This window comes from Triturus cristatus, chromosome 9 (assembly GCF_964204655.1).
Source record: "Triturus cristatus chromosome 9, aTriCri1.1, whole genome shotgun sequence".
Lineage (NCBI taxonomy): Eukaryota > Metazoa > Chordata > Amphibia > Caudata > Salamandridae > Triturus > Triturus cristatus.
This window is the reverse complement of record NC_140592.1, coordinates 246,083,527-246,102,404: the sequence shown is the minus strand read 5'-3', so window position 1 is coordinate 246,102,404 and position 18,878 is coordinate 246,083,527. Positions and strand designations below refer to the sequence as shown.

The following is an 18,878-nucleotide window of genomic DNA, read 5'->3' as shown; positions in this document are numbered from 1 at the left end:
CCTGTATCGGTATGGTACAAATTGGAGGATTCCGTTATTCATCCACTTTCCTTCTCCTCATTAGCTAGTTTCACTCACTCCCCTCGCTCGTTTAAGTCCCCCACTATTTCACAACTTATATTGACCTTTTATCTGGTTCTTGCAAAATCTCTTTCACCTCTACAGATATTCCTGGACTCTTCTATCTGGCATAAGTCCATTAAAATTTCTAATCGTACCACTTTTTGGAAGGATTGGGTTGTCAAAGTGATATATATATGGCATAATAAGTCCAGTAAAATTTCTAATCGTACCATCTTTTGGAAGGATTGGGTTGTCAAAAGGATTATCCAGGTTAAACACCTAATGCAGAATACGCAATTTATGTCTCTCCAGGAATTTCAATCTAAGTTTGGCTTACCTGTTACTTCCCTCCTTAAGTTTGAATCTCTAAGACTGATTTTAACTCAACAGTTTTCTCTTATCTCCGAAACTCCCTCCTCTTCATCTGACCCCCTGTTAGAACCATTACCTACTTCCCTTTCTGTCCGGGCCTCCCACATATATAAATATCTCCATTTCTCTCTTCCCACCCGCCACAAAAGCAAAACTGAAATTTAATGGGAAACAGATTTACAATGTACTCTCTCTACACACACATGGAATTCCATTTGGGCTCACTTACATCACACCTCTTGCAATGCTAGCATCACTCAAACTCTTTATTTTTTTTACCAGAGATTATTTTAACCCCATTATCTGTTTCCAAATTTAGTTCCGGCCTATCCTCCAACTATTGGTACTGTAAGAATACTACTGGCACATATATACATTCCTTCTTCCTTTGACCTAAAATGTACATTTTTTGGACAAAAGTATGTAAATCAATTGCCTCCATGTGCCCCACCAACTTCCCTTTTGATATCTATTCCATCTTTTTGGGTAGTTGTTGGACTTGGCCTTTTTTGCAGGGTCATCCCTGAACTTTTTGCCTTCCTCCTGTATTGTTTCTGACTTGTTTTTGTTGGTTTTAGGACTCTGGGCACTTTACTACTGCTGATCAGTGGTAAAGTGCATATGCTCCCTCTATAAAGTGGCTTTATAAAGGGAACTCAGGCCTGCCATTGCAGTGCCTGCCCCCAGTTTGTTAAACTGCCATGTTGTTCTGTTAAGTGCACTCACTTGCCAGACCTTACCCTTCCCTTTCTATGCACATCAGACATCCCTATGGTAGGTCTTGGGTACCCCCTGGACAGGGTGTAGTGCATGTGAAAGGTAGGACATGTACTAAGGTGTGTGTCATGTCCTGACAGTGAAATAATCTCCATTTTGTTTTTCACTGCTGAAAGGCCATCTTGCCCATAGGACAGAATGGGAAGTCTGGGTAATATGTTTTCCAGACTATCTTCCCAAAGGCTTAAGATGGAAAGGTAAAGTTTAGTATTCCTGAGCTCACAATATAAAAACACATCTTTTTATGTAGGTGGTTTTTGCATTGTGTGTTCGGAAGCCACTCTTTTCGAAGTGGCTGAGTTTTTGTGCTCTATCATTCCTGTGTGTCTTTGCCTGGCTGTGGATTGACTGTCTGGGTTTGAAAGCAATAGGATCTGGGGAATGTCTTGAACCAGGGGAGGAGGTGAGACAGCCACAGGCTGACCAGCATCTGGAGTGTAGGGGGAGGAGAAGCCCCTAGAGGTAAAGAGGCCTGGGCTGCTGCTATAAAACAATTGTCCCATCTCCTGCTGAGTGATTGAGAATCCAGACCCCCACTAATCAAAGGAAGAGAGGTGTCACTGGCAGGAAGGCATCCAGAACTGGTTTGAACAGGGGTCAGTGCCCCCTGAATACAAAGACTTCAAAGCCATTGAGGGGTAGAACTATCAGAGCTAAAGCCCCTGAACATTGGAGAATGGCTTGATCAAGTGTGAACAAGACTGGAGCTACTTCGTGGTCAAGAGGACCTTTGCCAATAAAGAAACAATTGAAGAGACTGAAGGATAGGACTGCCCTTGCTGTGTGTTCTGGGGCTGGCCTGCAGTTTGCTGTTTCAACCAAGGAAAGGCTAAAGGGACTTTGCAGTGTGCTGTGTCCCCCTGCTTGAAGGACTATGCTGTGTGCTGTGTCCTGAAGTAACTATCCCAAAGGGCCTGAGGTGAGCTGGCTCCCTGTTTGGAAACACAGGAACATCAAAGTTTCCAGGAGAGTCTAAGTGGCGCTGTGTGAGCATCCCTGTTGCAGCCTGAGACCCTCGTAAGAACTTCCTGTGATCGTAGGTGCCTGGCGTCCAAATGAGTCTCAGTGTCACTGTGTGTGCTTGCTTTGGGCAGCCTGAAACCGTGAGGAGGATCGGCCTGTGATCGGGGTACCTGGAGTCCAAGCAAGGATCAGCGACGCAGTCTGCATGTGCTTTGTGCAGCCTGAACCCCTTTGTGAGGATTGTCCAGTGATCGTGTGCACCGGAATCCAATTGAGTCTCATCGACGCTGTGTGCCTGTGCATTGTGCACCGTGAGACCTTTGTGAGGATTTGCCTTGTTATCTTGTGCACCGGAATCCAAGTGAGTCTAATTAACAGTGTGTGCGTGAGCGTTGTGTACCGTGAGACTTTCGTGAGGATTCGCTTTGTTATCATGTGCACCGGAATCCAAGTAAGTCTCATCGCCGCTGTGTGTGGGTGCGTTGTGCACCGGGAGACCTTCGTGAGGATTTGCCTTGTCATCGTGTTCACCGGAGTAAAGTGAGTCTCAGCGGCGCTGTGCGCGTGAGCTTCTTGCAGCCTGAGACTTGTGTGTGGAATGCCCAGTGATCGTGCACCCGGAGTGAAGGAAGACTCAGTGACGCTGTGTGTGTGTGCTTTGTGGCCGCCTGGGATCTTTGTAACTGAAGCGGCCTGGACCGGCAGTCCCAAAGGAGCTGAGTTGCCAGTCCGAGCCGCCGTTGCCATTTCACACAGCTGTATTGGAGGCCCAGTCGCTGGATGAGGAGAGGAGAGTGAGTTTGCGCCCCCCCGGGTAACGTATGTCGACTCCTGGGGCGAGGCGCGGGCTCGGAGGGGGACGCTCTCAGCTTCTTTCTTGTGTTGGCAGCGTGAGCCTCTTTTTCTGCTCATATCGCGGCCCGTATTACCAACAGAGTGGCGGTACAGGGGCCGGAGTGTGAAGCTGCACTTTGGGATTACATCATACTATGTTGGGGGCAACTGTGAGAGGCTGACTGCAAGTCAGAAGGAGAGGCGGAGAGACCGCTTAAGGCCCGGTGATCGGGGCTTGAGTGTATTACGCATTATTCCATTTCTGAAGAACGGAGTACCTGGCTGTCGTATTACACATTGCATCATTTCTGTATAACGGAGTACCTGGTTAGAGTATTACGCATTGCATTATTCCTGCATTCCGAACTACCTGATTAGTGTAGGACTCATGGCATTTTTATCTGCATAACGAACTACCTGATTGTCATATGACGCATTGCATTGTTTCTGACTAACGATCTACCTGATTAGCGTATTGTGCATTGCATTCTTCCTGCATAACGAATTACCTGATTAGTGTATACGCATTGCCTTATTTTTGCAGAACAGCATATCTGCTGGTTGTATTACACATTGCATTATTTGATCTTGCAAAGTGCCTGATTGTTACGTTACACATTGCATTCTTTTCATTGCAGAGTGTCGGATTGCTACGTTACGCATTACAGTATTGTTACATTGCAAAAGTGCCTGATTCTTCTAGCTTTACAAACTGTATGATATGATATTAGGAGTACAGGAGAATGTTTAGAAGTGCTCATTGACATCGCCAGAACTTACAAGGGCTGGCTGACCTAACAACCGCCCAGGAGAAATATTACACAACCTCATATGTTGGTTTTATATTGTGTGGTCTTATCATATATCTTTTTACATAAAGTTTATACTTGTTTTATAAAACGCGTGTGAAGTCTATTAGTGGTGTCATCATTGGATTATTGTGAGCGTGGTTGTGAATACTTTACACATTTGCCTTGAAGTTAAGCCTGGCTGCTCGTGCCGAGCTACCGAGGGGGTGAGCGGGGCTATCTAAGAAGGTGACCTTCCTTTCCCTGACGTTGGAACGCGGGTCCCTACTTGGCCTAAGGTACCTACTTCAGCCAACAGGGATCCTGGGTCTAACAATAGTAATTCCATACATTGGCTGGGTACTCGTAAACTGGGCTCTTTTGTAGATTTTTTAATTGCTATTGCTTTTCAAGTAATTACATCCAATTGGAAGGAAGCCTCCAAAGTTTTCTTTTCTGCTTGGTGAAATCTTCTATGCTTCTATCAAAGGCTGGAGAGAGCCTCTGTAACTACTTCTCAGCAACTTCTTCGAAAAGAAGCCTTTTGGTCTCCACTTACTAATTACCTATCCTCCTCTGCATTACGTACCAAAGATAGTAACTTTGTATTTCAACCGCCATGAGTAATGTGTTCAATCTTTTCCACATTGTTCATATTTTCTTGACAGCATATTGTTCTCTGAGATTTTATATTGTTTATTAATGGAATGTCTTATTAGATCATTTGATAAAGTTGTTGATTCTATATATCTTTCTTTTTTTTCTTTCTCATTCTTTCTCTCTTTTTTTCTCTTCCTCTTTCTCTTTTCTTTCATCCCCTATAACATTTAAAAAATGCTAATATATGATGGTACACATTTGTTTAACTCTGTTCTTAACATTGGTTTTTGCTCTTGATAATGTACGAAATATCAAGTTTTCATCCTTTGTTTTTCATGTATTTTTTCTCTTACCCTCTGTACTTCCTTTATGATTACTATTATAATTCTGTACCTACTTCCTTTATGATTACTATTATAATTCTGTACCTTGCTCTTTAATTGTTTCAATAAATCTCTTTAAACTATAAAGAAAGAATTAGTCCCCTGAAGTTAGCAGTAGAAGGATGCACCTCATTCAATCAGAACCCTGCAATACTGAAATGCTGCTGTCCTGGGTGGCGCAAAAAAGAAGAGCGAGGGAAGTCATTGAATCAAGTCCTGAAAGAGATGAGAAGGTAATCTAATCATGGGGACAGGGCAAACACAAAGTCCGCTCTAAGTGTATGTTGTGTTGCAGAAACAGCAGGTCTCGCGGGGCTATAGTTGAGCCATGTGCAGCCAGGTCTCACACCCAGCAGAACTTAAAATCCAACTCTGAAACGTGTCCCTGCCACGCTCTATATTCATGTCCTTAACTATACTGTCAAAACACTGATCAATAATTTTACTTCTCAGCAATGACTGTAAAAACCCTTAATGTGTTCCTTGCCAGCGATTCAATAATCCCTTTTCACATTTCAAACGCATTCTATAAGTCTTTTTGCTTTTTTTTTTCAAATTGATGTCTTTTCTGTAGCTTTTACATGCAAAATGTGACTCATGTATAGTGCATACTTTGAAATGAGTTGCTTCAGGTGCCTCGATGAGTTATGGTTTGGGTGGATATTCATAACTGGGCACAATTGAGATATTTGATGCTGAGGTTGAAGGCAATGTGTGTTTCTCACACTGGCTGGCAGTGGGTCATAAAGGTTTGCAGACAACATGCACATCCATTCCTTGGCCTCTGTGTAGCGCGGTGAGTGCAATGGCTGCAGTTTTGCTCTTTGGAATTTTGGGACTGTGTGTAACAGAAGTGCACAGATGTCCAAAAATGGACAGTGCAAAAGTAAATTACAAGGCCACTCTCTCAGGTGAGAGGGAAAGTTGCTAGCATGGGTGATAAATGGTGAAGTGCAGGAGATGAAAGAATGTATGAGCACTTGCCAAGCCAATAGGTCTAAGTTAAGTGGTTTTAAGTGTATGTCTCTATTCTACTATATGTCGGGATGAATGGGTCAAGTGTCACTCTACGTGAAGCACAGGATAAAGAATACATGTTTTAACAGGCACCCAACCTTAAATATATGGGCCATGCCTCCTTGAAAGAATTCATGGGGATGTTTCTATGACCGCGTCCTTTTGTGAGACCCCACGCCTTTTTCGTCCCACTTACAGCACTAAGGTCTCGCTACAGACAGATTAAGCTATCCATCGAGACCTAAAAAAACAGACGGCTCCCCATTAAGCTAAATACATTTGACACACTGGATCAAAATTCGTTTTTTGAGCAAAAATTTAAACAACAATGTATTACTTTTCATGTCTTTTTGCTTCTATTGTATCATACAGCACGATTTCCTTTCTGTCCGTGTCTCTACATTCCTCCTTTTTTTCTCGTTCTGCTTCATGTTTTGTATGCTTTAAGTTTAAGTAGTACATTTTCAGATCCTCGTTGGTCCCTTCTGCCCTCCACTTCCCTCTCTGCATTTCTTACACTTATGGTACGAAATCTTCCCATCTCTTCAAAAAAAACTGATGCTCCAGTAAATCGCTCCAATACCTTCGAGTCCAGTTCGCGCTGTATAAAACTGCAAAAAAAAACAGAAAAACAGAGAGCAACGTCTTAGCCCAAGGCAGAAGGACCGTCGGACGCACATTCTTGCAGAACACAGCTCGTTCCACTCAAATGTAATATTCGCCCAGTAGGTGGCGATGAATTAGTGTAAGTGGCTTACATTATTGCTAGACTGCAAAAAAAGATGAAAAAAGTACCGAAATGAACTATGAAGTTTCAGGGGAGGTCCTTTGAGGGAGGGAGCGCGCGGAGAGAGGCCGCATGGGGTGGGAATGAGGAAGCAGAGAGAGTGTGAGAGAGAGAACGAGAGAGAGCCGGGGGTTATCTGACAGCTCCCTCTGAAAGGGGAGGAGACGAGACTCCGAGACACTCGTCGGGCAGGCTCTGCAGCGCGTTGCCGCCCCCTTCTGAGCAGGACATAGAGAGCGAGGCTTCCCCCTGAGTGGGTTCATGTCAGTCAGCAGACAGCGAGGGAAGCTGCTATGTCAGGCTGAAGGGATGCGCCGGCGGGCGGCCGAGTGACAAGTACAGTCAGCCGGACTTTCGACAAGAGACGAACTCTTTGCATCGGGACGGGCACTTCGAAGGTCAGTGAACGGAAGGAGTCCAAAGTGTGCCTAGCTCCCCGCCTTATTGTATGATGTATGTGCTTAACATAGGTTCAGAAAATCAGTTATACGTGCAATCGTGCATCAGAAATTAATCCTTATGCGGCGAGGGACCCTACCTACGCATCCTTGTCAATCCTAGCTATGTTGTCCATAAGCGTATCTCCCATCATATATGACATTCATTGGCTGCGCTCCAGACAGTATTGATCTGTATAGTTGGCAGCCGCGCGCGAGACTGTGCCCTTTGAACCATGACACCAGCGGCGGCAGTGCTTGACTTATGCCTACCGCTGTGTTTACCTGGGTATTTTGTCACCCCGGTCATTGAGAAGGCATTTACTGCGTTACCTATTCACTTTGGAGCTTTCCCAGTTTACGGTGTCGTAACTTTAAATTCATGTTTGCCGGTTTTAAAGTGAGCTCGTGGCGGACGTAGATGTTTCTTCATTTTACCAATCACCTAATACAAAACCTATCCCTGTTAATGGTTGACATCGTGATAACTGCCATTCAAAAAAAATGAATGCTTCCCAAATAATGTGCTTCTTTGCAACATTCCTTCATGTATGTTTGTGCCTGCTCTGAAAGCAGCTGTGAGTTAGACAGCGACTGTGCTGGACTCTAGAAGGCCTGTGCCATCCTCGCCATGCTCCCTTCTGCATAGACCTGGGTTGAATTGACTAAATCCTGCATATGTTTCCAAGCAATGGTGGGTTTTCAGGGAAGGCCCACTTAGTCTTTGATCCGCAGGTGCCCATGCTGAAAGGCACTGTCAGGCATGGGCCTTGACAGCTGATTGAATAGATGCAAAGTGATGAAATGGTCTTCAGTCCAAGTGCTTTAGTTTCTAAGGCTGTTGGGCCTGCACTCCTCATCGGTATCTATCAGCAGACATTGACCCAACGCGACAGACCGAAATACAGAATAAGGAGCGAAAAGGAGGAAAATGAGCGAAGGCAGGGATAAAAAAGAACCCGCAAGTGGGCTGTAAGGAGACAGGAAGTGTCAAGTGCTGGAAAAAAGAGGCAGAAACTGTGATCGAGCAGCCTATCCTTGGTGTAGGCAACCCTGTCGTTTGGTAGCTCAGGAGGTTAGCTCGTAAGAATGTCTTTGGGCCCCTGCACTTATTTATTTACAAGTTAAGCACTATCACTTTCGCTTGCCCTCGTGTCATTATCTGCAAAGGGTTCGTGCAGCTTCCAGTATCATGGGGACATCTGTGGCATCAATGGTGCATCGTTTCTGCGTTTTGATTGAGGCATTTTGCTTAGATTATTGACTACCTAAGCAGAGCCATGCAGTGTCCTACACTGGTGGCCTCTCCATCACAGAGATAGAAGTGTAGCAAAAAAAGATTGGCACTGTGAGCGGTGGTACCCAGGTGGTGCCTGAGAGGATGATGGAAGGGAGTGACGTCTAATTGAAACAGATCACATTTTATAGCTCGTCAGAAGCACAAGTAAAATAATTAGCATGATCAAGGGCGTAGCTTGGGGGGGGGGTGGGGGGTTGTTTGGGGTGTCACACCCCGCTAATTAATGTACTTCCAGGTAAATAGTTGGGTACAGGTGCTTTCAGTCGGGTATGCTGAGGTGCCGTTTAGATTTCACAAGGACTTTTTTTTTACATAAATGCAGACAAAAAAGCACACACACCTTCTCCCTCTTTGCTTTGGAAGTGTTAAAAAATGTTGGTTATTTTGCAAAATATTGAATTTTCTCTCACTTACTACACCTATCATTCCTCATATGTCTTACTTTCAACTGCCCCATTATCCTGTCTCATGTGCTCTGCTTGTCCTATTCTGTATTTTGACATGGGTACACAGAGTAATGGAACTCTGTAATTATAAAAATATAAGATGTGGAACTTCATTCCCATTAGCTCTCAATCACTTCGACCTTTGCTTGATGTAATGAAAGTGTTTACAGTGTGACCTGCTGTAAATTAAGTATTACGAGCACATCAGCCTAGCTCGAAACAGTTAAAGAGTATTGTACTTGGATTGTTAGCCACAACTCTAATACTTTTTCAGGCATTGCAAGTTTTCCTGTTTCTGCCCTTTGGCGAGCAACAATGGCAAACTGAGCTTTGATCAGACACATTCTGCAATAGGGTTCCTTTAAGACTGAGTATTCCTTAAGTTGCCTTTTGAAAGTCAGGGTTCATAAAATGCAAACATTAAGTAAAAAAACATACCTCAGTAGCAACAAGCAACAAGCTTTGTAATGGTATCATTTTAAATTAAGGACTCTTGACTGTGAAGATTGTAAAATATAGAATGGGAGATTCCTTCTCTTAGGGCTTAGAGATCAATATCCTATCTCAGTGATTCATAGGGCTACGCACTGGATATTACCCACCTAAAATGACCAATAAGATGACACAACTTCAGTCACTAAATAGAAAAGTGGCATTTAGTTTTCTTAAATAACTCTGGAAGTTTGTGAAGTTTTTCGCAATTTCAAATCAGATATTTCCCACAGTTAGATGAAACAACACTGTATTCAAGCTAAGGAAATAGGCATAGTTTAAGAGATGTTTCCATGTCAATATTTTCTTTATTTAGTTCTCAAAAATTAATTTTCCAAACATAACTGCATTTTAAACAGTTGGGAGACAGATGGCTCAGTGTTTCTACACATGGATGAAGCCCTTGTGTCACTGGTTGTAGTGCAGTCTGTTTCAGTGATAATTAAAAGTGTGGTTCAACAGCAGTCACTTACTAGCTTCAATGAATAAGGTAGAGGCAGCGAATATATGTCTTTGTCCCGCAGTCTTTTACCCCGCAGGGATTCACAACAAGGTCGTTACAGCGACCGCGTTGTGAATTACTCCGCAAGTCAGAACAACGACTTGCGGAGGAGGGGCGCTGGATGTTGGAATAGTATAATTTACTATTCCAACACCAGTCTGTGCGGACACTAGGGAGGGTGTTGGATTTTAAATCCATCACCTCCCCCACCCTCCCCCCTCCGAAAGTCGTTGTTCCGACTTGCGGAGTAATGGTATGCAGAATCACAACGTGGTCGTTGTAACGACCGCTTTGTGAATCCCTGCGGGGAAAACGTTTCGTCATAAATATTGTTTACCAGGGGCAGCAGTCCAATGGGTGTAATTCACTAACAACTACCACAGTAGTATTCTTTTGTAGACTCACTGTAGAGTCAAAAGATTGGATGATGTGGAATTTGAGCTACAGTAGGTAGATCACTCTTTGAGGAGACAATTCCATTGGATAGTTAAGATGCCTTGTCTGAGCAGCTTAATGATAATGCTTTCACTGTGTCTTCTGTGTGGATATAGGTAGGATATCTTCCAGGTGCTGCCTGTCCGTTATATTCTCAGTTCACATTTAAAATACATTATTAACTTGAAAAATATCTCTCAGTTGCTCGATGGACTTAAACTTTGGTAGGAAGATCTGAAAAGAAAAATACCTGTCTAGCCATGTGACTAAAAAAGAGATGTCAACTTATTTGGCATGCTACTTGAAAGTAACTGATTTCACGCTTCTTCATTGCTAAGCACAAAGCTACCCTGTGAATAGAGGAGTAAATGCTACCTTTGTAATTTCAGCTTAAATTCTAATGCTAAAAAATTATTTTGAACCATCAGAAGTCTTTACCACCCTGACTGAAGGGAAAGCCAATTCAACAGCATGTGACCACATAAAAAAGGTAAGATGTGGAGTCTATATCGGAGTAGGACACAAGCCTATGAGTTTAAGTTGCTCTTGACTTTATGTGTCCGGTAGGGAAATTCCCATCTCTAACTAGGGCTCTACTAAAAGCTCGGAGTGCTTACCGCAAGTTCTCTATGTAGTATCCTGCTGTTTGCTTGCCAAAAACAGTGAACGGAGGGTTTCAGGAAAGTCAAGCCTCAAACTGAGTAAGATATGATTGTTGGCCAGTACGTGGGCTGCAGAATGAAGGGGTCTAGAACGTTCTGTCCACAGGGGTCACATACCGTGGATGCGGAAAGGCCCAGTTTGGTCTGTGGGCCAATCCAAGCGACCTACTACATACGTTACTTACATGTTGACTTTTAACTCAGTACAATGGTATTGTGAATTCAAAAGTTCACACCACTGGTTTCTTGACTCATGGTAAGGCTCATTAGGGAATCCACATCTTCAGGAAGTGGAGGGGGGGGGCTTTGACACTATTCTGCTTCCGTAGGTTTCCTTTTACATGGCTATGGACGTCTAAAAACCCATATCAAGGATATTTCTAAGGTACAAGAATACCACGAGGAAGATTGCTTTACCTTTCACTGTCACCCACGTGGGCATTAAGTTTCACTGAAGGAAGTGTATTAAATTCAACATGTGGCAAAAATGAGGATGATTTCCTCAAAAAAAGGACTAAATTACTGATTTTGAAGTTTGTTAGCGGTGATTGAAGTTAATCGTGTGTGGCCAAGACATGTAGTGAAATATCTTTATAAAGATATAGAAAGGGTTAATCAATAAGGGCACTTTGACCAATAATATAGCACAGTAAACGTGTAATATAGATTGGTAAACTGATTATGTTAGCATTGTAGTACCTTATGCACATTATTCAACATTGTCAGCACACATGCATTTATTTATTTATTTGCTTATTAAGTTTATATATGTAGCCCTCACGCTACTTTATAGCATCTACCAAGCATTTGAGTGAAGGGGTCAAAAGGAGGAGATTGTGGTTGCAAACCTTTGTCAGTCTTATTTCTAAGATGGATCAATGCCATAAGCAGAGTTGAAATGATGACTGTCTGCTCTTTGTCAGAATCCTCCAGTCTTCTTCCAGCCTGCAATGAAAGAGAAGGAATATTCCAGAAGAATTGACTCTCCCTGCCTCACCTCTTGTGCATGCCTGGATGAACTGTCAATCGATTGTGGAACTCAGCCTTAGATTTGTGAAAGCGCCTCACTAACTTAGTGTGAATTCTGACGGTACAGGTCTTTCTGAATAATACAGCTAGTGTTAAAATTGGATCTAAGAATTTGCTGGCCACACAGAGCCGGGCATTTTTAGAGGTTACCTGGGGTCTTTGCTTGTAGCCTTGTTTAGCGGCTTTCTTTAGAAGTGGTAACTACTGCACATTTGAGCTATTTGGAGATGATGCAACTGGTAAAGTAAGAATGTTTGAAGATTGTAATGAGAGGAGCTAGATACAGAAGGCTCTTGTCGAGGCATTTTCAATGATCACAGCCTGAGAAGTGGTTAGTAGAAAGTTCAGGGGGCCCCCCTGCAAGGTACATGGAGGGGCCCCCACTCCGGATTTAATCCGGAGCTCTAAGGTCTTAGTACTGGGCTGAGTGGGCCCCCTGCAGCTCGCCCCCCCCGCACCATGGGGGATGCGGGGACCAGTGTTACGCCCCTGATGAGCTCTGGAACATCTAGCTCAATAATGGGGTGCAACTACCAACCAGCAGCAGGACAATGGAGTTCTTGGTTGGGGACGGTGTAGCTGTTTCCAGTATGGTTTGGTTAATCAGTGGAATTACTCTCATAAATTGGGGTCAGTGATGATGTGCACCCTGAATATTAAACCCAGAATATCAATGGGACAGAATATAAAGAACAAAATATTAAAAAAAATATTGGCAAGTAAGGCTAGATTTTCTATACCTAACTCCACATAAATGAACCTAAGCGTTACATATATCTTCAAGTTACTTAGATGTAGAGGTGGGAATTCTAAATGTATACTTTGAGATACACACTTACCTTTCAAAGTTTTGCCCTCAATATTCTGTCCTAGATATTCTTACTGGGGGTCGATATTCAGTAATACAATTGCCAGTGGCAATGTGAAGCCAGCACCTCTAATACTGTTGGCATCTGTGGGAGCCTGAAAAGGTGAAGCATGATCTAGATTACATAAACTGCCCTGGTGATTCTAATATGTACATAGATACTATTTAGAACCTTTTCTATAAAAAACAGAAAAGTGTTTTTAATTCCCATTGATTAATACTGTTTGGCTGCGGAAAAACTCAATATATTCTGTGCAGCTAAATAAAATACGAACATTTATTTTTTCTGCCTCAGTGAAGCAGTGGCTATTGCAAAAATAGATGGAGCAAAATATTACACAATTTCAATATGCATTATGGTGTAAGATAATACTTCAGTGCAAATTAGAAACATACATTACGTTCATGTAATCAAGAACATGTCTGCCTCTCCTTAGTACTCCTGTTAAGTGCCCTGGTGCAGGGGTTATTAATTCCACACAGTGGCGTAGCTAGCCCTTTGGCTGTCCATGGCGGTCCCTGTGTTTGCTGCTCCGCGGGAGAGGGGGTTAGGTGGGTGCTGGCGACATTTACCTTTTTTTGATGCCCAATGGCGGGCGATTGAAGACCGGGGTGGGGGTGCTGGCGTTTGCCGAGGAGGGAGGCCACTGCCACCCCTTACTACGCCACTGATTCCACACCTCCTGAGTTAATGATACTGTGGGTCCCATTAACTCCAGGGGTGCAGAAGTAATGGGGATTACGGCTTGAACCATAAGAAGCCCATGACAAATGAGGAATAACATAACTCTTGGTCCGATTCCCCAACCAATTGCTCATTCTCTCCTATAGTTCTCTTGAGATTTCGGCTGCTGAAACAGATGAATTTTGCGATGTAATTTTGACAGGTCAGGTGTGTTTCAACAGACCTTGCATTTCTCAATATGGTTGGTAATAACTGGATGTTGCAGGGCACATTCTATGAGCCTCCAAGGAAGGTAGAGTTTGTAGAAGCTGGCACTGAAAGTATGCCGGGTTCAGCGATAAATGCAAACAAAGTGGGCTAAAGAACGGTGATGGATCAAACCCAGATCTGTTGACTGGGTGTGAGTGTTTGATTGGTTCTGATGCTCCGTCCATCACCACCCCCTTTTGTACCGCTGGGTTCAGTGATAAAGCACAGTGAAACACGGTCTCAGACTCCAAATAACCCTAAGAGCAGCAGGCACAGTTATCAGCATACTATGAAGTACAATGCTTCAAACTGGTTTGCTATAAAGCCCTGTGATTTCGAGTTAGGAGGTATTTTTCCCACCTTGCCTTCATGACAATTCCTCGTTCATAACCCTGTCCCAAAGCAAATAGATCTAACAGGTCTTTCTTGACATTTACTGTTCATTAGGTTTAGTGTTAGCCAAGACCATTTGATTTTACTAGAACTAACTGCATAATGTCCTTACTTATAGAGGCTTTCAGCCAGCCCTCTGCATCCATTGGTCTGTTCTTGTAACATTTTTCTCGGAAATAGCATACCGCTTGGGGCAGTGTGTCAGCCCACTTGGGCCATGGACTGACTTAAGTGAGAGCCAGCATCTTGGCATTTCACAAGTATCACATCAACACAAAAATTATTTGCTTCAGGCGCGAGGAACATTACTGTTACGAGAATGTATGCTTTTTGGGACCAAAAATATTTTTTCTTATAGCCAATGCTTTTTTTTAGATTGAAGAGAGCCCAACAGCTTCCCAAACAATAAAGTTGTGCAAAATATCATGACAAAACAAAACAAGCCCTGGCAAAGCCAAAAGCCTGGACACCAACGCCAGACCCATTGGCCTTACCAATGCTTGTTGAAATCAATTTACTGAAAGTTCAGTTATGTCATTAACTGTTCCTCTATCTGCTCAAAAAAAGGACATCTGTGTTTACAGAGTTCTGCAAACAATACATTACTTAGACAAAGCGAGGTTAAATATTTGTCTATATAGCACAAAGTGAACAGTTGTCAGTGAGCAAATGTGCAGTTGTCTGCCATTAGTTGAACACAGATCTGTGGGGTGAAGGATACCCATGATAGAATAAAGCACCACCTATGGTATTTGTAATGAAGCAACTGTGACAACTGAAAGCACCAACTTATAATACACTAACCTCAAGGGAATGGTTCAAACGTAATAGATGTACTTCTGACCCGCAACGACATGCTGTGTGGAGTGGTACTACAGACAAAGTTAATGTACCCAGTATTTAAACACACCTACCTACAAAATAGGAGATAGCTCATCCTTAAGATAATATGCCACTATGATGCATACATCTATAACACATCAAAAAACTCTTACACAAAGTGAGATAAAGAACCCTGCCTTGGTGTGAATAGAACCAATGACAGAGAAGAGACGCATACTAAAGATTCAACAGACAAGAATGTATTCCTTTTTTTAGTTAGCCTCACATGATACACATGCTTGAGACTCTCTTTGACCCTGCTGGCTTATATTCATTGGGAGTGGGGGGGGGGTGCTAATCATGAGGGTGTTCTCTGTAGACAATCACACTTTGCATTCATCATTTGCCATTAGCTATATTAGAGTAGTTGGCCCCACTTCAAAGCTGATTACTGAGTGTAATTGATACTTATATCAACTTTACCTCCAAATTATGGGTACAGCATTGAAACCTGGAATTACAGTTGTGGGGTGGTCTTGCTTTTGTATTTTGTGAAGTTCTTTATCCTGCCATTAAACTTATTCCCATTAAACATCTTCATTACTTTTCTTTTTCTGATGTATTCTTCCATAAATCTTGCGGTAGTCAGCTGACCACTTAACTCAAGACGTCTAGTTTTCACAGGACTTTGTTATGCTGCCCGTAGATCCCGTGGGCCCTTATATCCATCAGTCCCCTGACAGATATCAAAGTTGGGATGGCCAACCCACATCCCATCCTGTTCCCATCAGTTGATACATCTTGGAGATGAAGGTCTCTGCATACTGATGAACGGCCACACACCTTTGTGTGTCGTAAATTGTACAAAATCATTCTCAGTTGCTAGGTCCTGCCCTTTGATTTGGTCTGACCATTTAGTCATGCTGTTCGTACTGAAAAACGCAACGTCTTGGCTTCTTCTAGCATCCAAAACCACTCCACGTGGGCTTGCACAAAGCTATAATGGCTGCTTTATCACTGCTTCTTTCATGAAACATTCCAACATTGAGGATTTTTTTTTTTACGTGACAGTTTTAATTGTATTGCTTGTTCAACATCAGACATACTTGTTTACCCCTGACTTGAATCTTGAAAAACTGTGAGAAAATAATGCACACCTTATTCTCTTTGTCCAAAAGTTTCTAATAAAATTACAGTTAGTTCTGTAGATTTACCCCTAAATTTGGAGTAAAATCTAGGCTCTCTTCTGACACTCAGAGACATTAAGGAGTAGCCCTGGGAAGCTCAGACAGTCAGAGGTTACCAAGAACATTTTGTGGAAGTTGTTTGCAAAGTTTAATATACTCCTCTTTAAATGAATTTCGTCCTCATCAATAATGTAAGGGGCGTTTATCTACGCACATCCATACATTATGTGCAATAGTGAATCTTTGTTTTAAATTTCATGTTTGTTTCTGCTTGGAACTATTGTTCCCACCGAGCAATCCTTATTCTCCAACACACTCTATTTCGGAGTTGTCCCTTCTATTCCCACCATAGATACAAACAAATACCTTCCCTTGTCAGGAGTTTGACTCTGACTACATCCATAGTGGAAATGTGCATTGCAAATATTTGTAGCTATAAACGCTTGTAACTTTGTGAATGGTCATCTTCTTAGGCATCTATCTCTACTACTGAATGTCCACTCATCCACCCAGAAGGCAGATATACTCACACACACTTTTACATCACAGTGGTGGAATATTATATGTCAATAAATCACTTTGTGAGTATAAATCTATACATTTGTGTTTTAATAAAGTATACATTTACACTCATAAACAAAACGTTTGTCTACCCAAGTCCCATTTAGGCGAGAATACTGCTCTAGGAATTGACTAATAGTGATATACCCATACGAAAATTCCAAATGAGAGTTTATAAAACAAAATCATGTAGGAAAAGTTGACTGTTTTTTCACTCATTGCATGTTTCTTTCAGATTCCATTCAAAATGATCAGCAAAGTTATTTTCCCCTTTTTATAAAATAATTTTATTTGAGAGGCTTTGTGTAAATATACATTTAGTAAAGATCACCATAGATATGTATTGTGATGTGTCAATATTGCTTAAACTAGGCAAGGACTACCTTTCTAACAGCATTATCTTCAGAATTTGGAAAAGGGCAGAATGCTTTAAGCCGCATCTAACAGATGATAGCAGTTGCCCGATTAAATCAAAGCAAAGAACATGCATTTTTGGATCAAAATCCTCAACATGCAATGCAAGCGAATGACAGCCAGAGAGTTATGTCCATGATAGTATGATTAATCCTACCCTGCTGAAGTACCTTTTCAGTCCTTTGAGACACACCACATTTAAAATAGTTTGTGCTAAAGGTGTACAAACTTAGATGGGGTACTTCTGTTTGCATACTTTTGTTCGCTCCCCACAGGAGTCCAACTCCTGGCTGTGCACAACCTTTTGCCGTGAGCAGCAAAGGTTGGTCTCTGGCCAGGCCCTGCTTCCAACCCGATTGCGGGTCACCAGTCCCTCCTTATAAGCGTCCAACCCTTCACTGCGCATGTCCCTTTGCTAGCAGGGGATTGGTTGAAAGGGCTGGTGTCTGAAAAGGCGCTGTGCCCAACTCCCCTACATACAGGCTACCCCTTGCTGCCCATAGCCTTCAGCCATGCACAGTGGTGGGTTGGCCGCAAGGCCTGGCCTCTGGCCTTTGGTCATGGTCCTTGGTGCTAGGGACTCAAGATGGCTGCCATTGCCATAGGTGAGAATAATATGTATAATGTCCAGTTCCATCAAATGTGCCAAGGCTCTGTTCCCTGGTAGTGACCAAAGAATAGAAGCCATATATGTGGCTAATGCGCTGCAGTCCAGTGGCGTAACAAACCTTGAGGGGGCCCCCGTGCAAAGGACATGGAGGGGGCCCCCTTCGACCACACTCAGTAGCTTTCATGCCAGGGTACTGCTCTTAGGGGACCCCCTGGAGCTCAGACCCCTCCCCCCGAAGCGCTGGGGCCTTTGTTACGCCACTCCTGCAGTCACAAAAAGGGGGGTGAAGGTGCATTTATCCTATATTGAACGTGGAGGCTTTGCACTGAGCACGCACTCATGTATCACAAAGCAAACTCTCACTTATCAAAGGATGATTGTGCACTGACATTTTGTAGGCACATTGACTCTGTGTATATTGCTTGTTAATCGGACCAAAAAATCTGTTTCTATTGCTGCCTAAATGAGCCTTGATGACAAATATTTGGACAAGCAGATCTAAACGTTCTGTAGCAGAGCAATGATCCGTACAATATCGCATGCTCATTGTGAATACTAAAACATTTAGAAAGAAAAGCCTAAGAAATACAGTGTATTTGGTGTTATTTCTGGTAGTAATTCTTCTCCGGTATCCTGCTTGACTCGATTTTTGGGCCAGGATGGATTGTTGGTTCGTGCCTTACATCATCACCACCCACACACAAAAGAGGCTTGTTCTATAGCAATCCAGAAAAAAAATATTCTATAAACCTCTGCTTCCCGGCTTTCCAGGTGACACAGTGTGATTCTAGCACAGGTAGTTCATTTTTCTATGAATTTGCATGTGAGCGTTAGAGGTGCAAAGTTTGCACCCCGACCCTAGCATAGGACCATGCACTTTTCACAATAATGTCTAGTGTGCACTATTTATTCATCTATGGCTCAGCAATGTTGAAAGTCAAAAGTTGGCAATCGATTCGCTGTTAATGCGCAAAAGCATTTGTCTCTGAAAAATGTTAGAAGATGCCCATTGGCATCTCAGAATTACATCAGCTTTCATACTAAGTTAATAAAAATGTACAGAAGTAGTCCAATCCCTTGCTCTGCATATGTTTTAAAGGTCTATCAGACCCCTCCCTCCCTGGCAGTGGCGGCTGCTAAGGAACAGGGTGGCGGGCTGGAGGGGGCTGGGGTTTAAAAATAAATCACTTACCTGGTTACGG

General features: G+C 42.9%; 1 protein-coding gene across 2 annotated transcripts in view; it reads left to right on the top strand.

The window, feature by feature from the left end:
* Nucleotides 1-6,619: 6,619 nt before the first annotated feature.
* The window catches only part of PPARG (peroxisome proliferator activated receptor gamma), a 194,120-nt gene continuing 181,861 nt past the window's right edge, over nucleotides 6,620-18,878 (top strand). Inside the window, exon 1 of one of the 2 annotated variants that reach the window (XM_085624861.1) lies at nucleotides 6,620-6,982. The gene's annotated coding sequence lies outside the window, so the exon portion shown is untranslated. The remainder of the gene's footprint in view (nucleotides 6,983-18,878) is intronic. The other variant, XM_085624862.1, reaches the window with a different exon arrangement.